The sequence below is a fragment of the Chlamydotis macqueenii genome, chromosome 6 (genome assembly GCF_036417535.1).
Source record: "Chlamydotis macqueenii isolate bChlMac1 chromosome 6, bChlMac1.mat, whole genome shotgun sequence".
NCBI classification, from domain to species: domain Eukaryota; kingdom Metazoa; phylum Chordata; class Aves; order Otidiformes; family Otididae; genus Chlamydotis; species Chlamydotis macqueenii.
In genome coordinates this window covers 31,826,561-31,846,779 of record NC_141561.1, presented here as the reverse complement: position 1 = coordinate 31,846,779, position 20,219 = coordinate 31,826,561, and the positions used below count along the sequence as shown (strand labels likewise).

General features: G+C 39.3%; 1 protein-coding gene across 4 annotated transcripts in view; it reads right to left on the bottom strand.

Annotated features, from left to right (window-relative positions):
* HECW2 (HECT, C2 and WW domain containing E3 ubiquitin protein ligase 2) overlaps window positions 1-20,219 on the bottom strand; it is a 184,344-nt gene that overhangs the window by 85,473 nt on the left and 78,652 nt on the right. The window lies entirely within an intron of this gene.

Here is a 20,219-nt window from a genome sequence, read left to right as displayed (position 1 = left end):
AGTCTGATGTAAACAGGAGGATCGTTAAATCCTAGAAATGACAGCAAGGCAGCCACAGCAACGAACACAGCGGGATCTCACTGGAAGTGCTGGCTTTTGTTTACTCAGTAGCTCGCTCTCCCGCATGACTTCCCCGCAAATCCAGTTATTTGAGAGAAGACTGCTCCCTGACATTTGGCTGGGAAAAAAGCTGCCTTTAACTCAGGATAACTCTGCACTGGGCACCCCCAAGCTGCAGGATGAGCAGGTGGCAGAGAGCTGCTACCTCTCCTCTTTCAGGTCAGTAAATGTCCCCTTAGCTCAGAGGCTCAGACAAGGCTCTGTTTTGCCAGCTCCTCTGATGGCTCACAAGGCTCCTGGTGATGCTGGCAGCTGATCTACAACTCCTTCAGCTTACAGCAAGGACCCAAACTGTGCCAAAGCAGCCCCAGTACCACAAGAACAAAAAGGGTACTTAAAGGTATCTTTGCAATCTAGTCCGTGGTCTGCAGATCAGGTCCTTCACAGCACACATTTCATGAAGCTGTATGCTTCCGGAGCACCAGGTTCAAGCTCTCAAAGCAAATCTTGGTTTTCCCAGTAATCATCAGATAACAACAGGAAAAAGAACAACTCTTACAGGAATATTTATTCATACTCAGCTTGAAGACTTTCCAAAAAATGCTTCCAGTCAAGGAAATTAAGATGGTTTGCGAATAAAGAACTGAGAGCAACTGTATTACTTCATGTTTGCATGAGCATCTCTAGGAATTGTATTTCCAAAGGACCAGAGGGGAATGAACACCAGAACTGGAGTAGTGTAAGAGAAATTTAAAGCACTGTTGTGTACTAAACGGTTGGAAACTGTTCTCCCTTGAATGCCAACAGAGCAACTCGCCAAAACATTGAGAAGAATAAAATTCTTGGACAGTCTTAAAAGCTGCCTAAGCAGCTACTAGATCCTACTACATGCTATCACAGATCGCTTTACTCTTTATAACACTTTGGAGAAGTTGTAGAGCAATGAAAATATATGAAACAAATCGTTAGCTGAGAAAAGCAGGGGAAGAAAACTAAGAGGTGAAGAAAGGTACAACAGACATCCTCCCAGCCTCACACAGGAGAGAAGCAGGTGTTTGGGCTCTACATGAAGGCAATGGTGAATTGCCAGAGGCTGCAGGGTGACACCGAATGCCAATCCAGACACAAATATTGGCCTCCTGGTGACCCAGTCCTGCTAAATTAGCAATGAAGGATCATCATCATCTATATTCAGACATTTAATATCATGACCCAGGGTTAAAAAAAACAGGGAGGTATTTGTTCCTCACTGCACAGCAGCAATTTGTTCCCTTGCACAACCAAAATTAAGGTTCACATACCTCCACTTACTGTCCCAGCGCTGTGGGCAAGAAAAGGAAAGACCACTCACATTCCCTCAGGTGCCCTCTGTGACCCCCTACATACCGCATATAGTATGTTGCTGACATTTATTGCACTCTGTTACTTTACACAGCAAGAGCAATTATTCATTTTTCTACCTGTAACTGCCAGGATGGTCAGGAATAAGCTGTTATTTCTCTAACATTTCATCCCTATTTCAGTTGCAGAAGCAGAGCAAAGGTAGAAGCCATACCATACACCCCATCCAAACACTAAACTATTAAACCTTTTTGCTATTAAAGCTTAAATTAATAGAGTGGAAAGATCCTTGCTCTCATTTTCATACAGTCTTTACTCTGACACTGGCCATAAAATGGACTATTTCCTTCTTCAAGAATTATACTACTACATTTTGTTTCCTTCTGTATGTACGCTAACACTTCAATGCAGGGATTAGAGCATCTCAATGTGCCCTCACACAATGATATTTTGAGCTGCTGCAGCAGCTCAAAGGATTAGCTAACTAGAATGCAGGACAAAGATATTGAAAAAAAATACAAGTACTTTTTTCAGACATATGACACAGTACAATGGCAGGAATAAAGTGGATTTCCACTTATCCGTATTCAAAGTAAAGACATCATTTAAACTCAAAGTATTCAAAGACAGAAAGAAATCCTTTCACCCATCTCACTGGCAAAAATTCAAAAGCATAACAGGAAGGAAATGACCTCAAGCTTAACCTCTTTCCTGAAGATCTTATTAATCCTCCGTTATAAAACGATGTGCACTTCGTTTCTATCTACACTTCAGGTTTCACACATGTACCAGCCGCACGGTACAAGTGCTCCGTGCAGTGTGGGTCAACAACCAGCTGAACCTGGAAGCCAGATCCTACACAACACACGTACACAATGCTTGAGTGTTTCCGCAGCGCACCACTGAAGACTGGATACTAGTGAAAGCCAGACCAAAAAAAAAAAAAAAAAAAAAAAATTTGTATTTGTATTTAAAAATATTAAGCTAGACAACACCACTGAATAAAATCTGACAGATGATAAAGCATGCCCTTAGCCATAAAGACCATTAAATACTTGATCATATTGTGGAAAAGTCCCTAGATCTTTACAAAATGCTAATAAATCATTTACCGTTTAGTTCTCTGAGGTCCAGCTGGCTGTATGTGGGGGTAAATATAGCATGGGGGATGCTTCCACCTCCTCCTGAAGGAAGCATCACACAACTCAGGCAAGAGCTGCACCACCTCTCACATCAGTGCACAATCATCACAGCTGCTGATGGTTTGGGAAAAGTGACATCTGCAGGAGATGAAGACAGCCTGTTCCTCAGGGGGAAAGCTGAAAGCAGGGGCCACCAGGCAGGGAACAGTTTGGAAATTCAGATTCTGGCCACCGATGGCTACTGAAGTTGGATTACAATTATAATCTAACATACTGGAGTAACTCAATGGGCTATTGTATTATAAACACTGGAGAACAGGAGGACAGCAAAGACGCAAGCAATATACTGAGGAAAAGGGGAGCCTCTCTCTCTCCTGTAGCATCACCCTTTACACTTTCAGAAATCTTTTTTTTCCCTTTTTATTTTTTAAGCACTTTGCTGTGTCTCACACCTTGTTAAAACTCCAATACAAACCCATCTTCACAATCATAACTCTTTAATACGCTCCTCTGTGTGATATCCAATTCCCCATCATACCCCAAAACACATCCCAACACTCCCGCAACCTCATAGCCTAAAGGTGATTATCTCCTGCTTTTGATAGTAACAAGTCCAAGAAAAATAAGAAAACCTCTGTGTCTACAAGTATCCTAAAGGCCTGTTATTCTAGGACCAGACTGTTTAGCAAATCCAGAAACAGAAGCGATTTTTCCTAATGAACTGTAAACGGTCATTTTTGGGGTAAATTCTGTCAGAGCTAAATTTATTAAAAAAAAAAAAAAAGCTGTATCTAAGCTTTTCTGTGCCATATTTAATCTGCCAGTCTAAGTTTATTGTGGAAAGTTTTTCATCATTTTCCTTCTCAACTGCAACCTTATATGGTGTCAGATAAGCACTTGTTTGCTGGCAGTGCATGAGCTGCTGAGCTTGCTGGAGCCGCACACAGCAGAGGACTGCAGCTTCCCAAGAATAAAGGACACGCGCTTTTATCTGCAACCGCGTTCCCATCACAAGTCTTTGCCAGCAGAACTAGAAAATACAACAAAGTATTCCTGCTGTGGAAGACATGATATCAGCAAAGCTGTGCTTTTGTAAACATCGCCTATCCTGCCCCCAGATAAATTCTGTTGGTAAATAAACATTACCAACAAAAGCACAATTTTGCTAGCGCAGCTGCACTTACAGTGAGGGCTTTCTTTGGTGTAGCTGTCTTGGTACAGGTCATGCGTGATCTCGCAGCCAGTGGGAAAAGTGAGAGGTCATTTATTTAATGGCCTTCATGCTGGTTTTTTTTTTACGGACCAGCAGCATCTGATTATGTATGCAGACGCCAAATGTAGAAAGGTACCAGAGAAACTGGGGGTTTTGCTTTGCGGATTTTTTGTTGGTTTTGTTTTGGTTTGTTTTTTTTCTAGTCAAATATTTCTGAAGCGCAAACAATGGAAATCCCTTCAGTTTTGGCAGCCCTGTTGAGTCCATCACTGGGGTCAACAACCCCATTCCTCTCCCTCCTTCACAGCTCCCTCCAATTCCTCCTCTGCAATGAGATGATTATTGTAATTCAGTCTGCTGCTGCTCTCTGACAATGGTACATATTTTAATTTTCTGAGAACTGGAATATTCAAGCTAGTTAAAATTTGGACAGCATATACAGGAAATCAGACTGAATGACGTAACAATCTCTTCTGGGTTTAATTTCAGTAAAATTTACGCTCATTTGAGAATGAGTACTAGCTCATAAGCTAACCTGAAGTACACTTTATTCTACATGTAATTCTGCTGTAACTGACTTACCCTTCAAAAAGAGGTTTTTCTTGTGGAACTGTCAGCAAACACAATTGCCATAACTGAGAGTGCTTAAAATAGAGTCAACATGACTGTGTGCTATTTTTACTTTTTTTTTTTTGTTTGCAAATCTAAAAATAAACCACCATTTTGAATCATTATGAAACGTACATCTGCCCTTTAAACATAGAATCATAGAATGGTTAGGGTTGGAAGGGACCTTCAAAGGTCATCTAGTCCAACCCCCCTGCAAGGAGCAGGGACATCCCTGACTAGGTCAGGTTGCTCAGAGCCTCATCCAACCTGGCCTTGAATGTTTCCAGGGATGGGGCATCCACCACCTTTCTGGGCAACCTGTTCCAGTGTTCTACCACTCGCATTGTAAAAAATTTTTTCCTAATATCCAATCTAAATCTACCTCCCTCTATTTTAAAACCATTACCCTCATCCTATCACAACAGGCCCTACTGAACAGCTGCTCCCCATCTTTCTTGTAGTCCCCCTTGAGGTACTGGAAGACCGCTATCAGGTCTCCCCGGAGCCTCCTCTTCTCCAGGCTGAACAGCCCCAACTCTCTCAGCCTGTCCTCATAGGAAAGGTGCTCCAGTCCTCTGATGATCTTCGTGGCCCTCCATCATACGCATCACTGAAATGCAAACGTGTAAAAAGCACAACAGGCTAGAAGAGATCTCTAAAAACACACGTATGCTATTTTAGATCTATATTTTGAAACAAGTTGCAAGTGTCTTTTGTTCTATTTAGATTTATAAAATTTTTAAATCAGATACCAGGAAACAAGTACTTGGCAACTGTCCACCAAAACTTACTGAAACATTAGGCTTGAGCACATTAGGCTTTTTCCAGATTACGTTTTGCAACATGTCTCATGTTGGCTGCACATGAAGCAGAGTAAATTTACTACCAGCACATTTGCTATTACTAATTTGTAGGCTTGCATAGAATTTTTTCTAGTTTCCTTCTTTCCTTTTGCCCATCCTTCTGCTCCCTTTTCCTTTTTCCTCCAGCCACTCATAGGGTAGAAGAAACTAACCCACTTCATAAGGGATTTACAGCAGTACTGCTACTTTATTATCCAAAAATCTGTCAGTGGTAAGACGGGTACCCTAAGAGATATCTAAGGCAAGTATCAAGCTTGTTACTACCTGCATAATAAACTACAAAACTTCCTGCCCTAATTAACAGGAGCCATCCCAGCCCTAATTAACAGGAGCCATCCTAACTCCCATACCCTACAACTTAATAATGCTACGCAAGTGCTTTAAAATTTCACACGGATTTTGCAAACACTTTTTGACAAGTACTGTGCTTTTTTTCTTTTTTCATCCTCTGGTCCTAAAACTGAGATTATGATATATTGTAAGTAACTATCATTTATTAACAATGTTTTCAGCTTAATAAAGTTATCAAGTCACAAACTTCACCTGATAGACAATCCGCAAACCTACTAGAAAGCAAGAACTAGTTATTGAGAGTAATCAGCAGTAATCAGCAACAATTTTTAAAGCCCCATTTTAACTTACTCAATTGTTACAAATTCCTCCATTTCTGCAAGTATCTTCTACAAAACCTGATCTGAATTCACTGACGCACTACCCAATGATGTGTTTTTCCATGCATACTCTAACAGACATACTATTGGCAGAAAATATTTACATTTTAGCAAGTGTTAGAGAATATTCATACAGCACAAAGAATGAGCTCAATCACTTCAGATCAGGAGCTGTCACCTACTATGTGTGCAACATCTTGACCGACAAGACCTTCCAGGCACTGCAGAGATACAAACACCAACCAACCATAAGCAGCTACACCTGACAAGTAACTTCACCAACCTCATGTATCAAAATAAAGGAACCCATCAGCACAAGAGCTGTCTCATTCTGCAAGAGCTTGCACTTGTAATCCTCAATTCACATCACAACTTTGATTGAAAGAGCCACCGGCCCAAATAGATTCATTAGATATATATAATTCTGAATAGATTCTAGAAAAATCTTTAATTGTATATATGCAAATTGCAAGCAAGCAAAAAGGCTAAGTTCCATAAACTATTTCTTTTCTAGAACTCTCTAGAACAAATAATATGCAACTCAGAAGAAAGTACAAGAGATAAAAGGTATGTATTTCTTCTCAAATCCCCATAAGGGCATAAAGTATCCTAATGAGCTGAGGAGCCTGTGGGGAGCTCTCAGGCATGTATTGGGAAGGAGGCGCTCCCTTGCCAGATGGCATGTTCTGCTGATGGCCACGGAGGAGAAGTGTAACCACAAAAACAACTTAAGTGTTTTAGCTGCCCACGTATGCATACCCTCTGCCAGTCATGACAAGTGGCTTTTTGTGCAGGTGAAAGTTTCAACCAGAATCACTGAAGGTTTTCCATTTAAAAAAAAAAAAAAAAAAAAAAAAAAAAAAAAAAAAAAAAAAGATTAATTCATCATTAGCAAAGGTATCAAACTCAGAACACAAAACATTCTGAGCCACAGAGACAGCATCACCCAAAGAGCTGACCTAGCCATTGCACATGATGATCCATCAGCTGCCTTTATGGCCACCTAGTTGGGTGGTTTTATTTTGCTTTTGACAGTAAGTACCACCTCCAGGTTTCCCAAAGCTCTATTTTCTTTCCTGGAATGAACCAGCAAGGAGCAAAGTCAGTGCCAGATGCACTCCCCAAGGGGCCTGTGGAGGTTCATTTAACTGCTCAATCACTCCTGCATTTTCAGCCCTTATTTTACTTGGTGTTTATTTAGCGTTTTTTGGAGCTGGTGGATTGTTTTTTGGGTTTTTTATTTTTGTTGGGTTTTTGTTTGTGGGGGTTTTTTTTTGTTGGTTTTTTTTTGTGGTTTTTTTTTTTTGTATGTGAAAGCATACCAAAAATGCTCAGGAAAAAGGGCTAAACCAAGAAATCCTAGAGGCAGTATACCCAACAGAACAGATAAAATGAAAAGGAATTTTTCTACATACAGCAGCTGAAATCTAGGGATCCAGGAGGTTAGTTTGGGTTTTGCTTTCTCAAGTGGCTGGTGGTTTGAACCTTGGAACTACTGTGACGGCACAAATATCTGGATTTCCAGCAACGTGGCATCCTTCAACACTGGGTGGAGGCAACTGATTCACCACTGAAAGGAGAGGAAAGACCGCCTCTGAATTACTCTGGTTTGCTTTTTATTGCATTTGATTATTGCTTGCAGTTTCTGACATTGTCTGATCGATATTCTTAATCTGTTCCAGACTTTTCACAGTCACAATATCAGCTGGCACTTCATTCTCAGTGTTCAAGTCCATTCCCAATGTCTAACAGAGAAACATTTCTAAAAATGTTTTTTTTTCCTTGCCAGTTCCAAGTGATTTCTCATTGCATTTTACAAATCCTTCTAATTTCTAAAAATTGTCAATAAAATATGTCTCTGCAGCACACATCTCTTAAGGATCTTGTGGGATTTAATATTCCCTTAGCAGCTGTTATTTTTTAAGTTTATCTTCAATATTATGATCTATTTAAGCAGGAATGTAAAGTAGTCTATTGTCTTCTGACAGTAATAGGTTTCTTAGGGAATTTATTAGAAAGTCAGAGAGCTTGCTGGTTTGGAATATAGAAAAATATTTACATTTAAACAATATAGTTTTGTCATACTTTAACTTTTCAGTAATCTAAACCAAATGTAAAACCCACTAACAAAAGAAGAAACAGCCCACGGATACACGTTCTAACCCAAGGTAGAAACAGGCATCAATGCTTCCTTCTTGTGCCTTGATTAAAGAGTTAACCCATTAACTATTATATTGTGGACACCTCTGCATAAGCAATGTCTTCTTTGCTTTCTACAAACCACATAACCTCTACCTTCAGTAAACAGTAACCTCCTCCTATTTTAGTTATATATGTATATGTTTGCTAAGCCATCCAAATGGCCGATAAGTAATGCTGTGGAAAACCTACAGACAGAGGAATCAGCACAAAGAGAGCACATCCATGCAAGCAATGCACTAAGGAGGGCTATTAAAGGAATATGCTGAATCACTCCGTCCTTCACTACCTTTGTTACCGTTACCACTTTTTTTCCCGGTCAGCTAGACTTTCCACCTCCACCTCAGTGCCTCATGATGGCAAGACCTAATGGCAGATTCCTCATCTTGTAGGTTTTCCATTGCTGGAAAGCTCTTCCAGGCTTTTTACAGTCTCTTCACCTGAAATTAGTTTATTCCAAAAACTTTGTTCTGAACTGGCATAAAATTAGACCTAAGTATTATATGATTTTAAAAATTATTAATGAGGCCATTGCTGTTATTTTATTTCAAATGTGCTGAGATGCTTTACCATTGCGAGAAATATTTCATACTCTTAGCTCTGACCAGGTTCTTCTACCTCCCTCCTGCTTTTGATGTAAGGCTTCAGGATTCACTTTAGATTTGATACAGCTATTAATAATTAGCAGAATGAATACATTATATAGAATAATCCGAGTTCATTATGAAGACCAGCAACGCTAAAAGAAGTAAAACATAATCTCGAAGCATTTACTACTAATGTTGCACCTGAAATAAAATACTTTAAATGTTCCCCAAGACATGTATTATTCCCTACTGGCAGATGACAACAGCCAGCACTACTCAATACAGCAGTGTATATCCAAGAACCAGGCAAGCAATAAAAAAAAATAAAAAAAACCAAACCAAAAATGAAAACTATGGCTTTAAAAGCATATAAAAATGCCTTCTTAAACAAAAAAAAATCCTGTTCAGATTGGTTACATTACACCCAACTATGCACAATTTCATACAGTGAGCTCTGATCCTGAAAACTTCATTAATACAATTTGTGAACTGAGTCCCCAGGGCGTAATTTTCAGCTGAGCTGGGGTTTCTGCATTTTAATACAATTTTATACTGCAAGTCATTGATTACTTGCAAACAGAGACTATCCCATTTCGGGATCTGGCACTAGCATACTGACAGTGCAGCATTTAACAGCACAATTAAGGAAGCACTGTAGACACCAGGAGAAGGGACTTTTGGATGAGCATATGGCTGACGTCTGACCCACTTCACTTTTCAGAAGCACATCATGGTTTTTTTCAGTCATTTCCACCAAACAATATAGTGTGGTTATATGTTGTGTTAATATTCAAGCAGACACAGGATAGCCCAGAAATAGTTCAGGAGCGCAACACATTCTAAATTTGCACATACACTTTCAGAGATGCTATTTTTGCAAGGTATACAGGCACAGGAAATCTAATTTCTTCACTTCTGTCTCAGTGCCTGCCTACTTGTACTGTCCGTGACCTGATTTACATTCCCTCGGACTGCAGCGTGGGGCTTCTTTACTTGACAGAAATTCCCAAGTTTTGGTCAGTTCTCTGCCGAGAACAAAAAACCTATTTTGTAACAATGAACCAACAGTTTGTCATGGTGTCTGTAGCCATCTACTTTTGCTGATTTTCTCTGTCACACTCTGGATACCATCTTCTATGCCTCAACCTGGAGCTGCAAGCAGCTACGTGTGCTGACCTGCAAGTCAATCTTGTGTCAAGTTCTGTTTTTCTTTCCCACATTCCTGACAAATATATTACAATCAATAATTTCTTCAGGTTCTTCAAGTGAGACACTTTTACTAATGCAATATTTGTTTCTCCTTTTTGTTTTGTTTTGTTTTTTTTTTTTTAAATAAACTATGACTATTCTGCCCTTCTGCTTGCCCTTGCTAAGAGAAATACAGGAACTGTTTTTCCCCATCCAACTGCAGAGCCCCAACTTTGCCACCTTGACAAGAACTGGGAATGCTTAAATAAAAAATTGACTATAAAATGAAGTAGCTGGATTTTACACCAGGAAAGCATAGAGAGCTGGAAAAATTTATAAGGACCTAGAGAGAAACTATAACAGATATACCATGATACTCTTTTGTAGACATCCCAAAAATGGAGGGGGGGGGTGGTGGTGTGTGAAAGGCATCACTGTCCTAGACCCTCAGTACTGAACTGGGACTGCTTTACAGTTGCTCATGATTAGAGTTGCTTTTTGGGGGTTTTCTGGTTGCTTGGTTCCAATGCTGCCTTCCCATTTCACCCTCTTCAGAATAAGTAAGAAATACCTGTGGCTCCTCCTTCAGAAAATATTTCAGTTGCACTGAACATCAGGACAAAATTGCTGCAGAACTTGCAGTTGCAACTCCTCATACATACTGCTACTGCACTCCTAAAGGTCATATTAAAAAGCTTGTAAATCCAAGTATCAAACTACCATGCTCCAACGAGAGAAATGTAGGGAGACAATTCTTAACAACTGCAAGTCATGGACAAAAACTGATGACAACTAGAAAAGCAGACGCAGAGACTCACAAACTCTTCTTCTAACTCACTAACTCATCTTCTGACTCCCTGCCTGTGCAGGCTGGGGTGCAGGGGGAGGAACATCTAGATAGAGCAGCACAGTTGGATTTTGGTTTCGTACCTGCATTTATCCAACTCTCATTGTTTTGAGACACTTTACATACCAACAGGATCAACTTCTACGCCGTTACGCTGCACTTTCTTCTCTCCATTGTGATCTGCATGTATTCAGATTTTTCTGGAATGCCTAAAAAGCTGACAGTGTATGTCATCTGTTTGGAGCTGTAGTATTTATTGCTTGCATCAGGGACTTTCTGTGTAATACACTAAAGCAGGGCAAACTGGCTAATTAGTGCTGCATCCAAGTTCAAAGTTCAGATCCATACATTAAACTTCTTTAAAATTTAGGATCATCTGGTTTTACTTTTAGTATGGCTCATCAGAGACAAAATCCCAAATGATAATGTTTGATGCTCATGTTTCCTCGTTTCTGTCCCTGAGGTGCTGCGTAATTCTTGGGAAGCAAAGAAAATCCCAAAGCCTTGCCTACCTATTGTGTAAGACATATATGTTACTAAAATGGTGCCCTCTTACTTATTTTTAAACTATGTAGGATTCCAGTCAGCTGCCAGCGCCATGACTCAGCAAAGCCCTGTGCAGAGAACCCTCCCTGCTGGGACACTTGCAGCCCCGAAGGGAGGGAGGCCAGGTCGTGGTCCTTTTCTCACAAAACAAACACACCTGCTTTAGGCGATGGCAGGACACGCAGGACAGCATCAGGAAGGGCTCCTGAAAGTCAGAATGCAAATTGTGTGCCAGTGATGAAAAAAGGAGAGAAGCACATTGCCTATGCAGCCTTCAGATTTCAGGATGCTATTTTAAGAAAGCCTGGTAGTCCTCAACTCAGCATCTTTACATTACTCCTCTTAATTTACATTAGAATTTGGTGACATCCTTAATTTTGCATTAGAGATTCTGCCTGTCACTTCCCAATCTGCACCTCTCTCACGTCGATACCTGGGAGTCTGAAAACATGCCCCTACATTTCCAATAGCAACACTTGGGTGCTCTTTTGGGATATTTGCTCCCAAATCCTTTTGGAACATGGAGTATACAGAATAGATTTTCAGGGAGTATCTGTAAATTAGTTTCCATAGAACTATCAAGGGTGTCTATGATTCCAAACACAGTATCCTCTCTTCAGTAAGCGATTTATTTCAGGAGGTTGACTCATTTCCTTAAAGCTTTTTCAGCTATCTGTTGTGACTGAAAAAAAATTCAGAAAATTTAGAAGTACTCAAGGAAATGAGCCAACACATCCTGGAAGAAATTCATCCAATACACACACAATAAGGCAGTCTTAGATTTCTAAAGAAATGAGCAGGAGGAAGTTCTAAAAGAACCTGAAATATTTTCTGTGAAACACAATGTTTGTTTGCCATCATCGTAACTCTCGTCATGCCCACTTTACAAGCAACACGCTATGGCTAATCAGGAAGGTAAAGTGTTTTTTGTTAGGTTTTTTTTCCCTGCAGAGACAAAAAAAACCTTCCCTGAAATAGTTTAGTTAATCTCCTCAATATTTAAATTAAGAATATTGCTGACATTATGCCTCATGAGAGATTTATTTCAGATTTCGGGTGCTTACCCCCAGGGGCATAGGGTCCATGGCCAACTATAAATCCCAAGACAAAGCCTTTTCAGAGATATACATAATGCACCACAGAGCAATCTCATCACAAAGCTCTGGGGATGCCAGCTACCTAGAGGTCATCATCCAGGGACAAGGAAAAGAGAAGTCTCTGTCTTCAAGGGTCTCCAGTAATGTAATCAAGTGCACTGTCTTGGAAAGGCTCAACTCTCTGAAAACAAAAGCAAAGAACCACAAACTTGTTAACAGCCTTTCCGGGAACCACTCATCCCTAAGGTTTCATGTATCTGAATACCTGAAACGATGACAGGAACAAATAAAAAAAAAAAACAAAAAAAAAAACCATTTGCCAAACAATAAAGACTTCATGAAATAGTAATTACAGATTACTTTTCTCTGGATTCTCACATCCTTGTGAAGCACAAAGAGTGCAACTCAAGTATTCTGAGTATTCTCAGTCATTAACTGAAAAAAGGACATTTTTCATTAAAACTTTTCTATGCCATTGCCTATTAGACACAAATTTAGCAGCATGACAGTGCTGAACAGATGCCTTTGGCTAGATGTTTACCAAGTGACAACGTACGTCCATGTGCTCGGTTGGCAAAGGTGCTAAGCCTCTTGGGAGGCTCACTCCATATGCACACACAGCTTTTGGAAATGCAGCAAGGTCCGATGTGGTACTGAATCTCCGAGAACACATTAGCATCACCAGATAGCTCTGAGAGGCAACGCCACCCCACTCTTTGAGAAACAATCTACGGGGGCTCTCGCAATGGAGGAAAACTGCACTCTGAGTTTGCAGCACAAAGTCACTCTTCAGACAAATTCAATCAAGACAACAAAATCTCTGTGCCTCTTTCATGTTCTCCATTACACTTGACAGCCTTTACAGTTTGGATCAGTGTCTGCTCAGTCTTTCCCATCTGATTGCCCTGGACTTCATTCTTCTATTTGATGAGTTCTCTGTATCGGAATATCCCTTGATCCCTGTAAGTAATTTGTCATCTTTACCTAGTCTGGCAAACAAAGGTTTCCACACCTTGGCATGCCCCTTTGCATTCCACTAACTCCTCCATCATACACAAGTTCTGAGCATGCCAGTCCCAATATCCAAAAATATTTCATTGCTGTAAAGCTTTTATCTCACACAGGAAAGCTGAGATCCAACTGCTTTTCTAATGACGTAGTTCCACATTGCAGCTAATAGATACAACCAGAGGACCAGCAAACGGCCTGTGGAGGAGCAGCCTCGCACTGCCTCCTGCCATGCTCCACTAGACAAAGCTGCACAGGAAGTTAGATCAGCAAGCATCCAAAGGAAAAATATAACTACATTAGATGCAATCCAAAACTACACTGAAAGTTGATGGGTTTTTTTTGGCGGGAGGAGGCATTAGTTTTCTCTAGGGCAAGGCATATGCAACTTCTTGATCACCTTCATTTTTTTTTCCCCATTCAGACTCCCCCTCACATTAACACAATAAATACGGTATAAAGATACAAGAAGAAGTACAAAGGCAGAAAGAGAGACTGAGTGAGAAGGTGCATATAGACTCCTCAAACCAACAAAAGCAAAAATGATAAGTTTGTGGAGCCGGGGTGGAGTGGCTCATAATTTAATAATTTCCTACTTTAAATTAGCTTTTTTGTTTATTTGCTCACAGTACCCAGAATGGCATAAACCTAAAATCTGACCTATCTGCACAGAACCTTCCATGCAAAGAAACTGGGTAGAAGGAGCAGAAGTGAGATTTGGAGAAAAATAAACATAAAGAAAAATCACACTCAATGCAAGTCAATGTATCTGCTAAAAACAAACAAAAACTTTTTTCAAGGTATGTAGTTTGTTACCAGAAAGCCAATTTTCAGAATGAAATTGCTCAACCTTTGCCTGAGTAAAAAGAGAACTGGAGTAACGGTAAGTGGTAATTCAGAGCCTTGAACAGTGAGCAAGTGGGACTTCTAGAGTGAATTCATTCTGCTCCACTATTTTGAAATCAAATACTTTTAACAGGCTCTTCTCATCTTTAAAGAATCACAACACTCTAGTTTTAGCCAAATGTAGTTTTTAGATTAGTGTACTTCATATCCATATACTTCATACCCAAAGAGAGCTTCAATTTGTTCACAATAACTGGAGTTTCTGGTAAGTATGTATCTACAAGATTACCAAGATGTTAGTAAGTACTCTTGAGTACCAAATAACCTATGTCAAAGTACTTGGTGGTTCATGCCCTAGCTAAATGGAAGACTGTTTTCCATTGGAAATTAAAATGGTATTTTATGACAAAGTCTTGATCAACTACATATAACTGCACAGCAGTCCTAAGTAAAAAGACATTATCCAAGCGATAGCGTCTTACTAACCTCTTCTTCATTACCTCTCATACAGTAAATGCAGAAGAGTGAAAAAGAAGGTTGGAAGACTGCCCAGGATCTTTGCAATCTACTTCAGCAGAAGAGAATTTAGAATTTCCAGGGTAAGTTAAATCTAGAGTAATACACTGACAGTATAAACAGAGTTTTCCCATAATAATCAGAAAAACTGCTCATCTGTCTTCAGCACCATCGTATCATACTCAGACTAATAGGAATTACTTTTTTCCCCATACATTGTCTAATCTTTTTCCTCAAACATATGCTTTATTAGTTTTGTAATGAGACGGATTATTTCTTCATGGTTAAGATTTACCTCTTAAACAAAAAGGATGCCAATATAGTTACTTCTAGTCTAAAATCTTTAAGCTCATGTCATGGAAGATGAGAGCAGAGGAAGCCAAACACTGCTTATGACAAGTACTAAATGGCTCTGCAGATAAAACTGGATGAGACCGAAGCTTAAAGAAACAGAAATGCCACACTGCAATTTTTCTAGAAGCAGTACCATTTTATCAGTACCAAAAATCAAAGCCAACTATATCAAAATGATCACTAGAAGTAAAATTAAAAAAAAAGGATATAAACATCTTTCTTATTTAACTTTTTAGCATGACATAGCAGAAGTAAAAAGCTTGCTCTCTCGCAGTGTTAGCATGCAACAGCAAACAAGAACTACAAAACTGTATAGACTAATGAAGGCAAAAAAGCTTTATTAATTTGTGTAAATATCTTGAAAGCACCTACATTTCCACAATTTCTTTTAAATTCCTAGTAGTAATTCCCTGGGACTCTGCAAGCAAAGAACAGAACCTAGAATTACATGAAAGCAGAAACAAAGGCTCGCCAGCTCAGCTACTCCCAGCAAGACAAGTAAACCCAGAGCGTAAGTAAGTAAGTAAGTACAAAAAGCGCAATCAGACTTGCGCTCCTATTACAGCAGCCTACAAATCACATCCCATCACACCCTCTCTGCCAGGGTCACTGCTGCACATTGCAGCTGAGCAGGTCGAGTGCTGAAGAGACAGCCCCGCTCACTCCTGGTTACCCACTCCTGCAGCTCTCCCTCACTCCATTCGAGATGCTAAATTAGCACAGAGCTGTTTGTACTCTTGGGAGAGTAAATGCCCTACCAGCTGGCACTGCCTAGCCAATGGACAGTAAATAGCAGCACCACAGACAGTATCTACACTAATCTGAAAGGCAGCAATTTTTATTTAACTGCTTGAGAAGGACTGTACTCAATTAAGCGTGCTGTAATTAGGACTGCTTTTCAGAATTTATATCTTACAGGCTAATGACTCAGAACATCAGAACATAGACCACAAAAGTCAAAGCTATTTGCATCATTTGGTGAAATGCCACTTGATGTCAGGTGGGTTGTCTTTGATTTTACTTCCTGAAAACATATCACAGGTATGATTTTTTTTTTTTTTAAAGGAAACTGGACAATGCACTTTTTATCCTATTGCTCAAATTTACAAGTTAAAGAATGTATCGAAGAAAGTGTTGTGGCTTGTACATTAAATACTACCCCATCAATAACTCCTGAAAATCTTATTTGTTGTTGACTTTGGTAGATTGTTGCATCCTTATTCAGCATCTTGAAAGCAACTGCCTGTCTGTAAGTCTACTAAAATTCAGAGATGGATCTATGTTGAAAAATTTCTCGAACTGAATTTTCCCTCTCCCTGCAGGCTACCATCTGCTGAACTATGTCATGCATGAAACTCCATATACAAATTAAATTACATTGAACATAGAAATATGGGGTTTTTTTTCCTTTTCTTTTTTTTTTTTTTTGAGGTCATTACTGGATATTCATCTCAGTGTTGTGGTTTAGCCCCACTCAGCAGCTAAAATACCACAGTCACTCACTCACTCTCCCCCAGAAAGGGATGAGGAGGAGAATTGGGAAAGAAAAGAAGGGAAAACTTGTGGGTTGAGATATAAACAGTTTAAGAGAACAACAGAGGAAAAGAAAACAAAGCCAGTAACAGAGTATAGTTAAGCAGGTAATTTACAGTGCAGTAACTCACAGGGAATCCTGATGCCCAGCTCCCTCCTGAGCAGCAAAACCTCCCCTCGACACCACCCCCACTTTATACCCTGAGCACGGTGTCCCATGGGATGGAATGGCCCTTGGGCTGATTTGGGTAACCTGTCCCAGCTGTGTGCCCAGCCATTGGTACCACCAGCTCCAGCTTCTCTCCCAGCTCAGGTGAAAATTAACTCTGTCCTAGCCAGAACCAGGACACTCAGTGACAATGGTATGTGAGTGCTATTGTGCTGTAATGTTTTTCTATGTATATTTCATCTTATAAAGCCAAACCCATTTAGGCTTAACTGGCTTCAGATGTGAGAAAGCACTTCCACATTTGATGGCAAAGATAAAACATTGATTAATGTCCTGATCTTGCAAGGCACCGAATGCCTTCAGTTGCAGTCCTCTTCACAGATGACACCTAGTAGGCTCAAGCTTTCAGTTTTAATCTGTGGAAAATTATCTTCCAGTGCAACTCCACTCATGTGAACCACATTTATGATCATCAGATAAAGTTTAAATTCTCAAGGAAGGAAAGATTTAAAGGAGCATGAGAGTTCATACCATACCCGATAACCAAAACTTCTAATGGCAACTGAATAGCAACAATGAGAGACTTAATGTCAGGGAAAACTAGAAACTGAATTTCTAATCATACTTTCTGTAAGACAACTAGAAACTGGTGATCTCTATTCATCAGACCTTCTCTGTACAATTAAAGAGGGCTTGGTGTTAACAGTTACATGCAAAAAGAGACCAAGCTAAAATTGAATTCTTAAATATGCTGTTTAAGAATAAATATCCTTTGTCTGTTTCCCTTATAATCTGATAATATATCTGCATAAATATGCAAGTTATTTTGAATATATCTTATAAATTTTTATAATAAGCTCTGTTATATTATACTTTACAGTACTCATCTTGCTTCTTCCAGAAAGCAACAAATCTTTGATTATCTTTTCCTCTTCTCCTTACTACAGTACATGGGAAATGACTATGTTATTTTTATGGAAATTGTAGGTTCATTTTTTTGCATTACTGCACACAGGGATATAAAGGATTGATTTATTCCCAAGGTCAGGGCAGGAATGACAAGGGCAATGAATCTACCAATTTTTATAAACTTTCAAGGACTACTAACACATTAGTGATGGAATGAGTGATCAGTGACTTGAAATACAACTAAAGACTGAACAGTTTGACATGAACTCTGAATGACTGCTAGACAAAGGAGGCAGATCTCACGAAGAGAGTTTGACCAGACCTTGAAACAAAACTCTGAAGCACGGGATTTGCTTGCCTGGGAATTGGCTGCCCACCAGAGTGAGAGCGATGGAGTCCTGGATGCTGCTGGGCAAAGAGACTAGAAATGCTGCCAATGCAGACATTTGTAAGCTTTGTTTTTCCCAAGAACTGTGCCAGCTAAGCACAGTCAGTTTAACTGCACTCTTGTAGCATCTTCATCCCACATCAGTACCTCTCTTATGCCAAAATGGCAAATTGTACAAGGGCTGGGTAACCGCTCAGGCCCAGCTAAATATTTTTCCATACCAGAGGCGCTCTAAGATGGCCAGGTCTGGCCATTCTCTGGATCTTTTTTGTTGCTCAAATAGCCTAAGCTGCAACATACATATTGATGAAGTTTGCTAGGAAAGGCAGCCTATCAAAATTAATATTGACACCTTCAGTAACCACGTCTTAAATTATACACGGGTTATAATTTAAGAACCTGTGTATCCAACATCAGCATATATTAAATATATCCACCAATGAAGTGTTAGTTTCAGAGTCCTAGTATGCATGTTTCTCATCTTTTTAAGTGCCACTGCGTTTAACTCACTGGTCATGTCCTTAACATATTATATTTAACACTCAGCTAATAGCACTTCCCCATTAATTCATTTTTATAGTCATTGATAAATCCCTGCAGATGAACAAGCCAAGAACTTCATAAAAAATTTACAGGAGGAATTCTAACACTGTGCATAATGCAAAATTAATCCATAGTCTATTACTTACACAAAACAAGTCAATAGATTAATTAATGCAACTACTTTTTCAATTTGTCAGTGATTCGGAATAACTGTTTTTTTCCAAATTATTTTGAAAATACTGTATGGCATGTTGATTTGATGATAGAAAACAGCTCAGCAAATGTCTTAAAAAAAAAAAAAAAATCAAAATTAAAACCAACCTCCTTCAAACAAATAAAAAACCAAGCTAACACAAGGCAGTTTTATAGTAAAAGATTAATACTACAAACTCAGAAGTGTATATTGTTTTTAATTATTCAGTATTTGCATTTGCCATCTTCCCAGCTGCTGGAATAGCAGCTTAAATCAAAAAGGCAAGGCAGGGAGAACACTGCCTTCTATCCAAAAGATTATAAATGTTGTCATGCCAAAATCTCTTGCAGCAGAAAGATACTGACAACACAGCTGAAAGCGTCCTCCCTGCAGCTACATTCGTCTAGTTTTCAGGTCAGGGGTATCTCAAAAACTTAAAAAACACAATTAACTGAAAAGTTTGGATGTTCTGGCAACACTTGCTCTGTTATAGCTTGAACTTCTTCCAGACATAAATATCATCTTACAAGAGTCTAAGTTTTTTCTAAGTTTTGTTTTTATTTTTTAGCAAGGAACTAATTAATTTTTTCTTAAAACAAATAGAATTTAGGTAGTGAGTGTATCTTTTAAGGTATCTGCTGCACGCAATGAAAATACATAGATAGAGCACCTTCTAGTCATGTATTCTAACTTCTCTAAAGAGAAGGCATGGCATTACGCTGTCCATACACTGCTTTTTGAGCAAACTTTTCTAGCTCACAACTGAGGAGGAGAAAGTACCAAATTCTGTGTTGGGGAAAAAAGTAGCTTTGCATATGTGTCAGGATCTAGGAAGAAATGAAAGAATAAGATTGAAATGCCCTGAAGGGAAAGCTTCTGAAGACTCTTGATTTGTTACAGATTTGGTTTTAAACCACTGTAAGCCTCACTGCATATTATTTTAGGATACAATTCCTATATTAGACTGCCTTCACTTCCCATTAGCCTACTCAAGAGGCGGCCTTTCCCTAAATCTTACTAAGTCACCAGTAAATGAAGTATTTCAAGGCAGCTTTTCCCACACACTTTTGCTTATCAGAAATACCAACATCAGACAGACACAGACTAGCGCCAATCCCAGATGCAGGCGAAGATTAATTCAAATTCTCTATGTAATCCTGTTTACTGTCAATTATGAATTTTACTTTGTTATACATATTATTTAAACATACATCTCCAGTGAGTGTTTCACCGATATCTCAACATCCACAGCTATTGCTCTTCCACTGCTTCAGATCCATAGCTGGCCCTTTTGTCTATTTTTTGAAAAGAACAAAACCACTACAGTGCTTAGATATTCAGATGATATCATAAAAAAAAATCCTAAAATCCCAAACAGTTGATAACACACAGTGCAA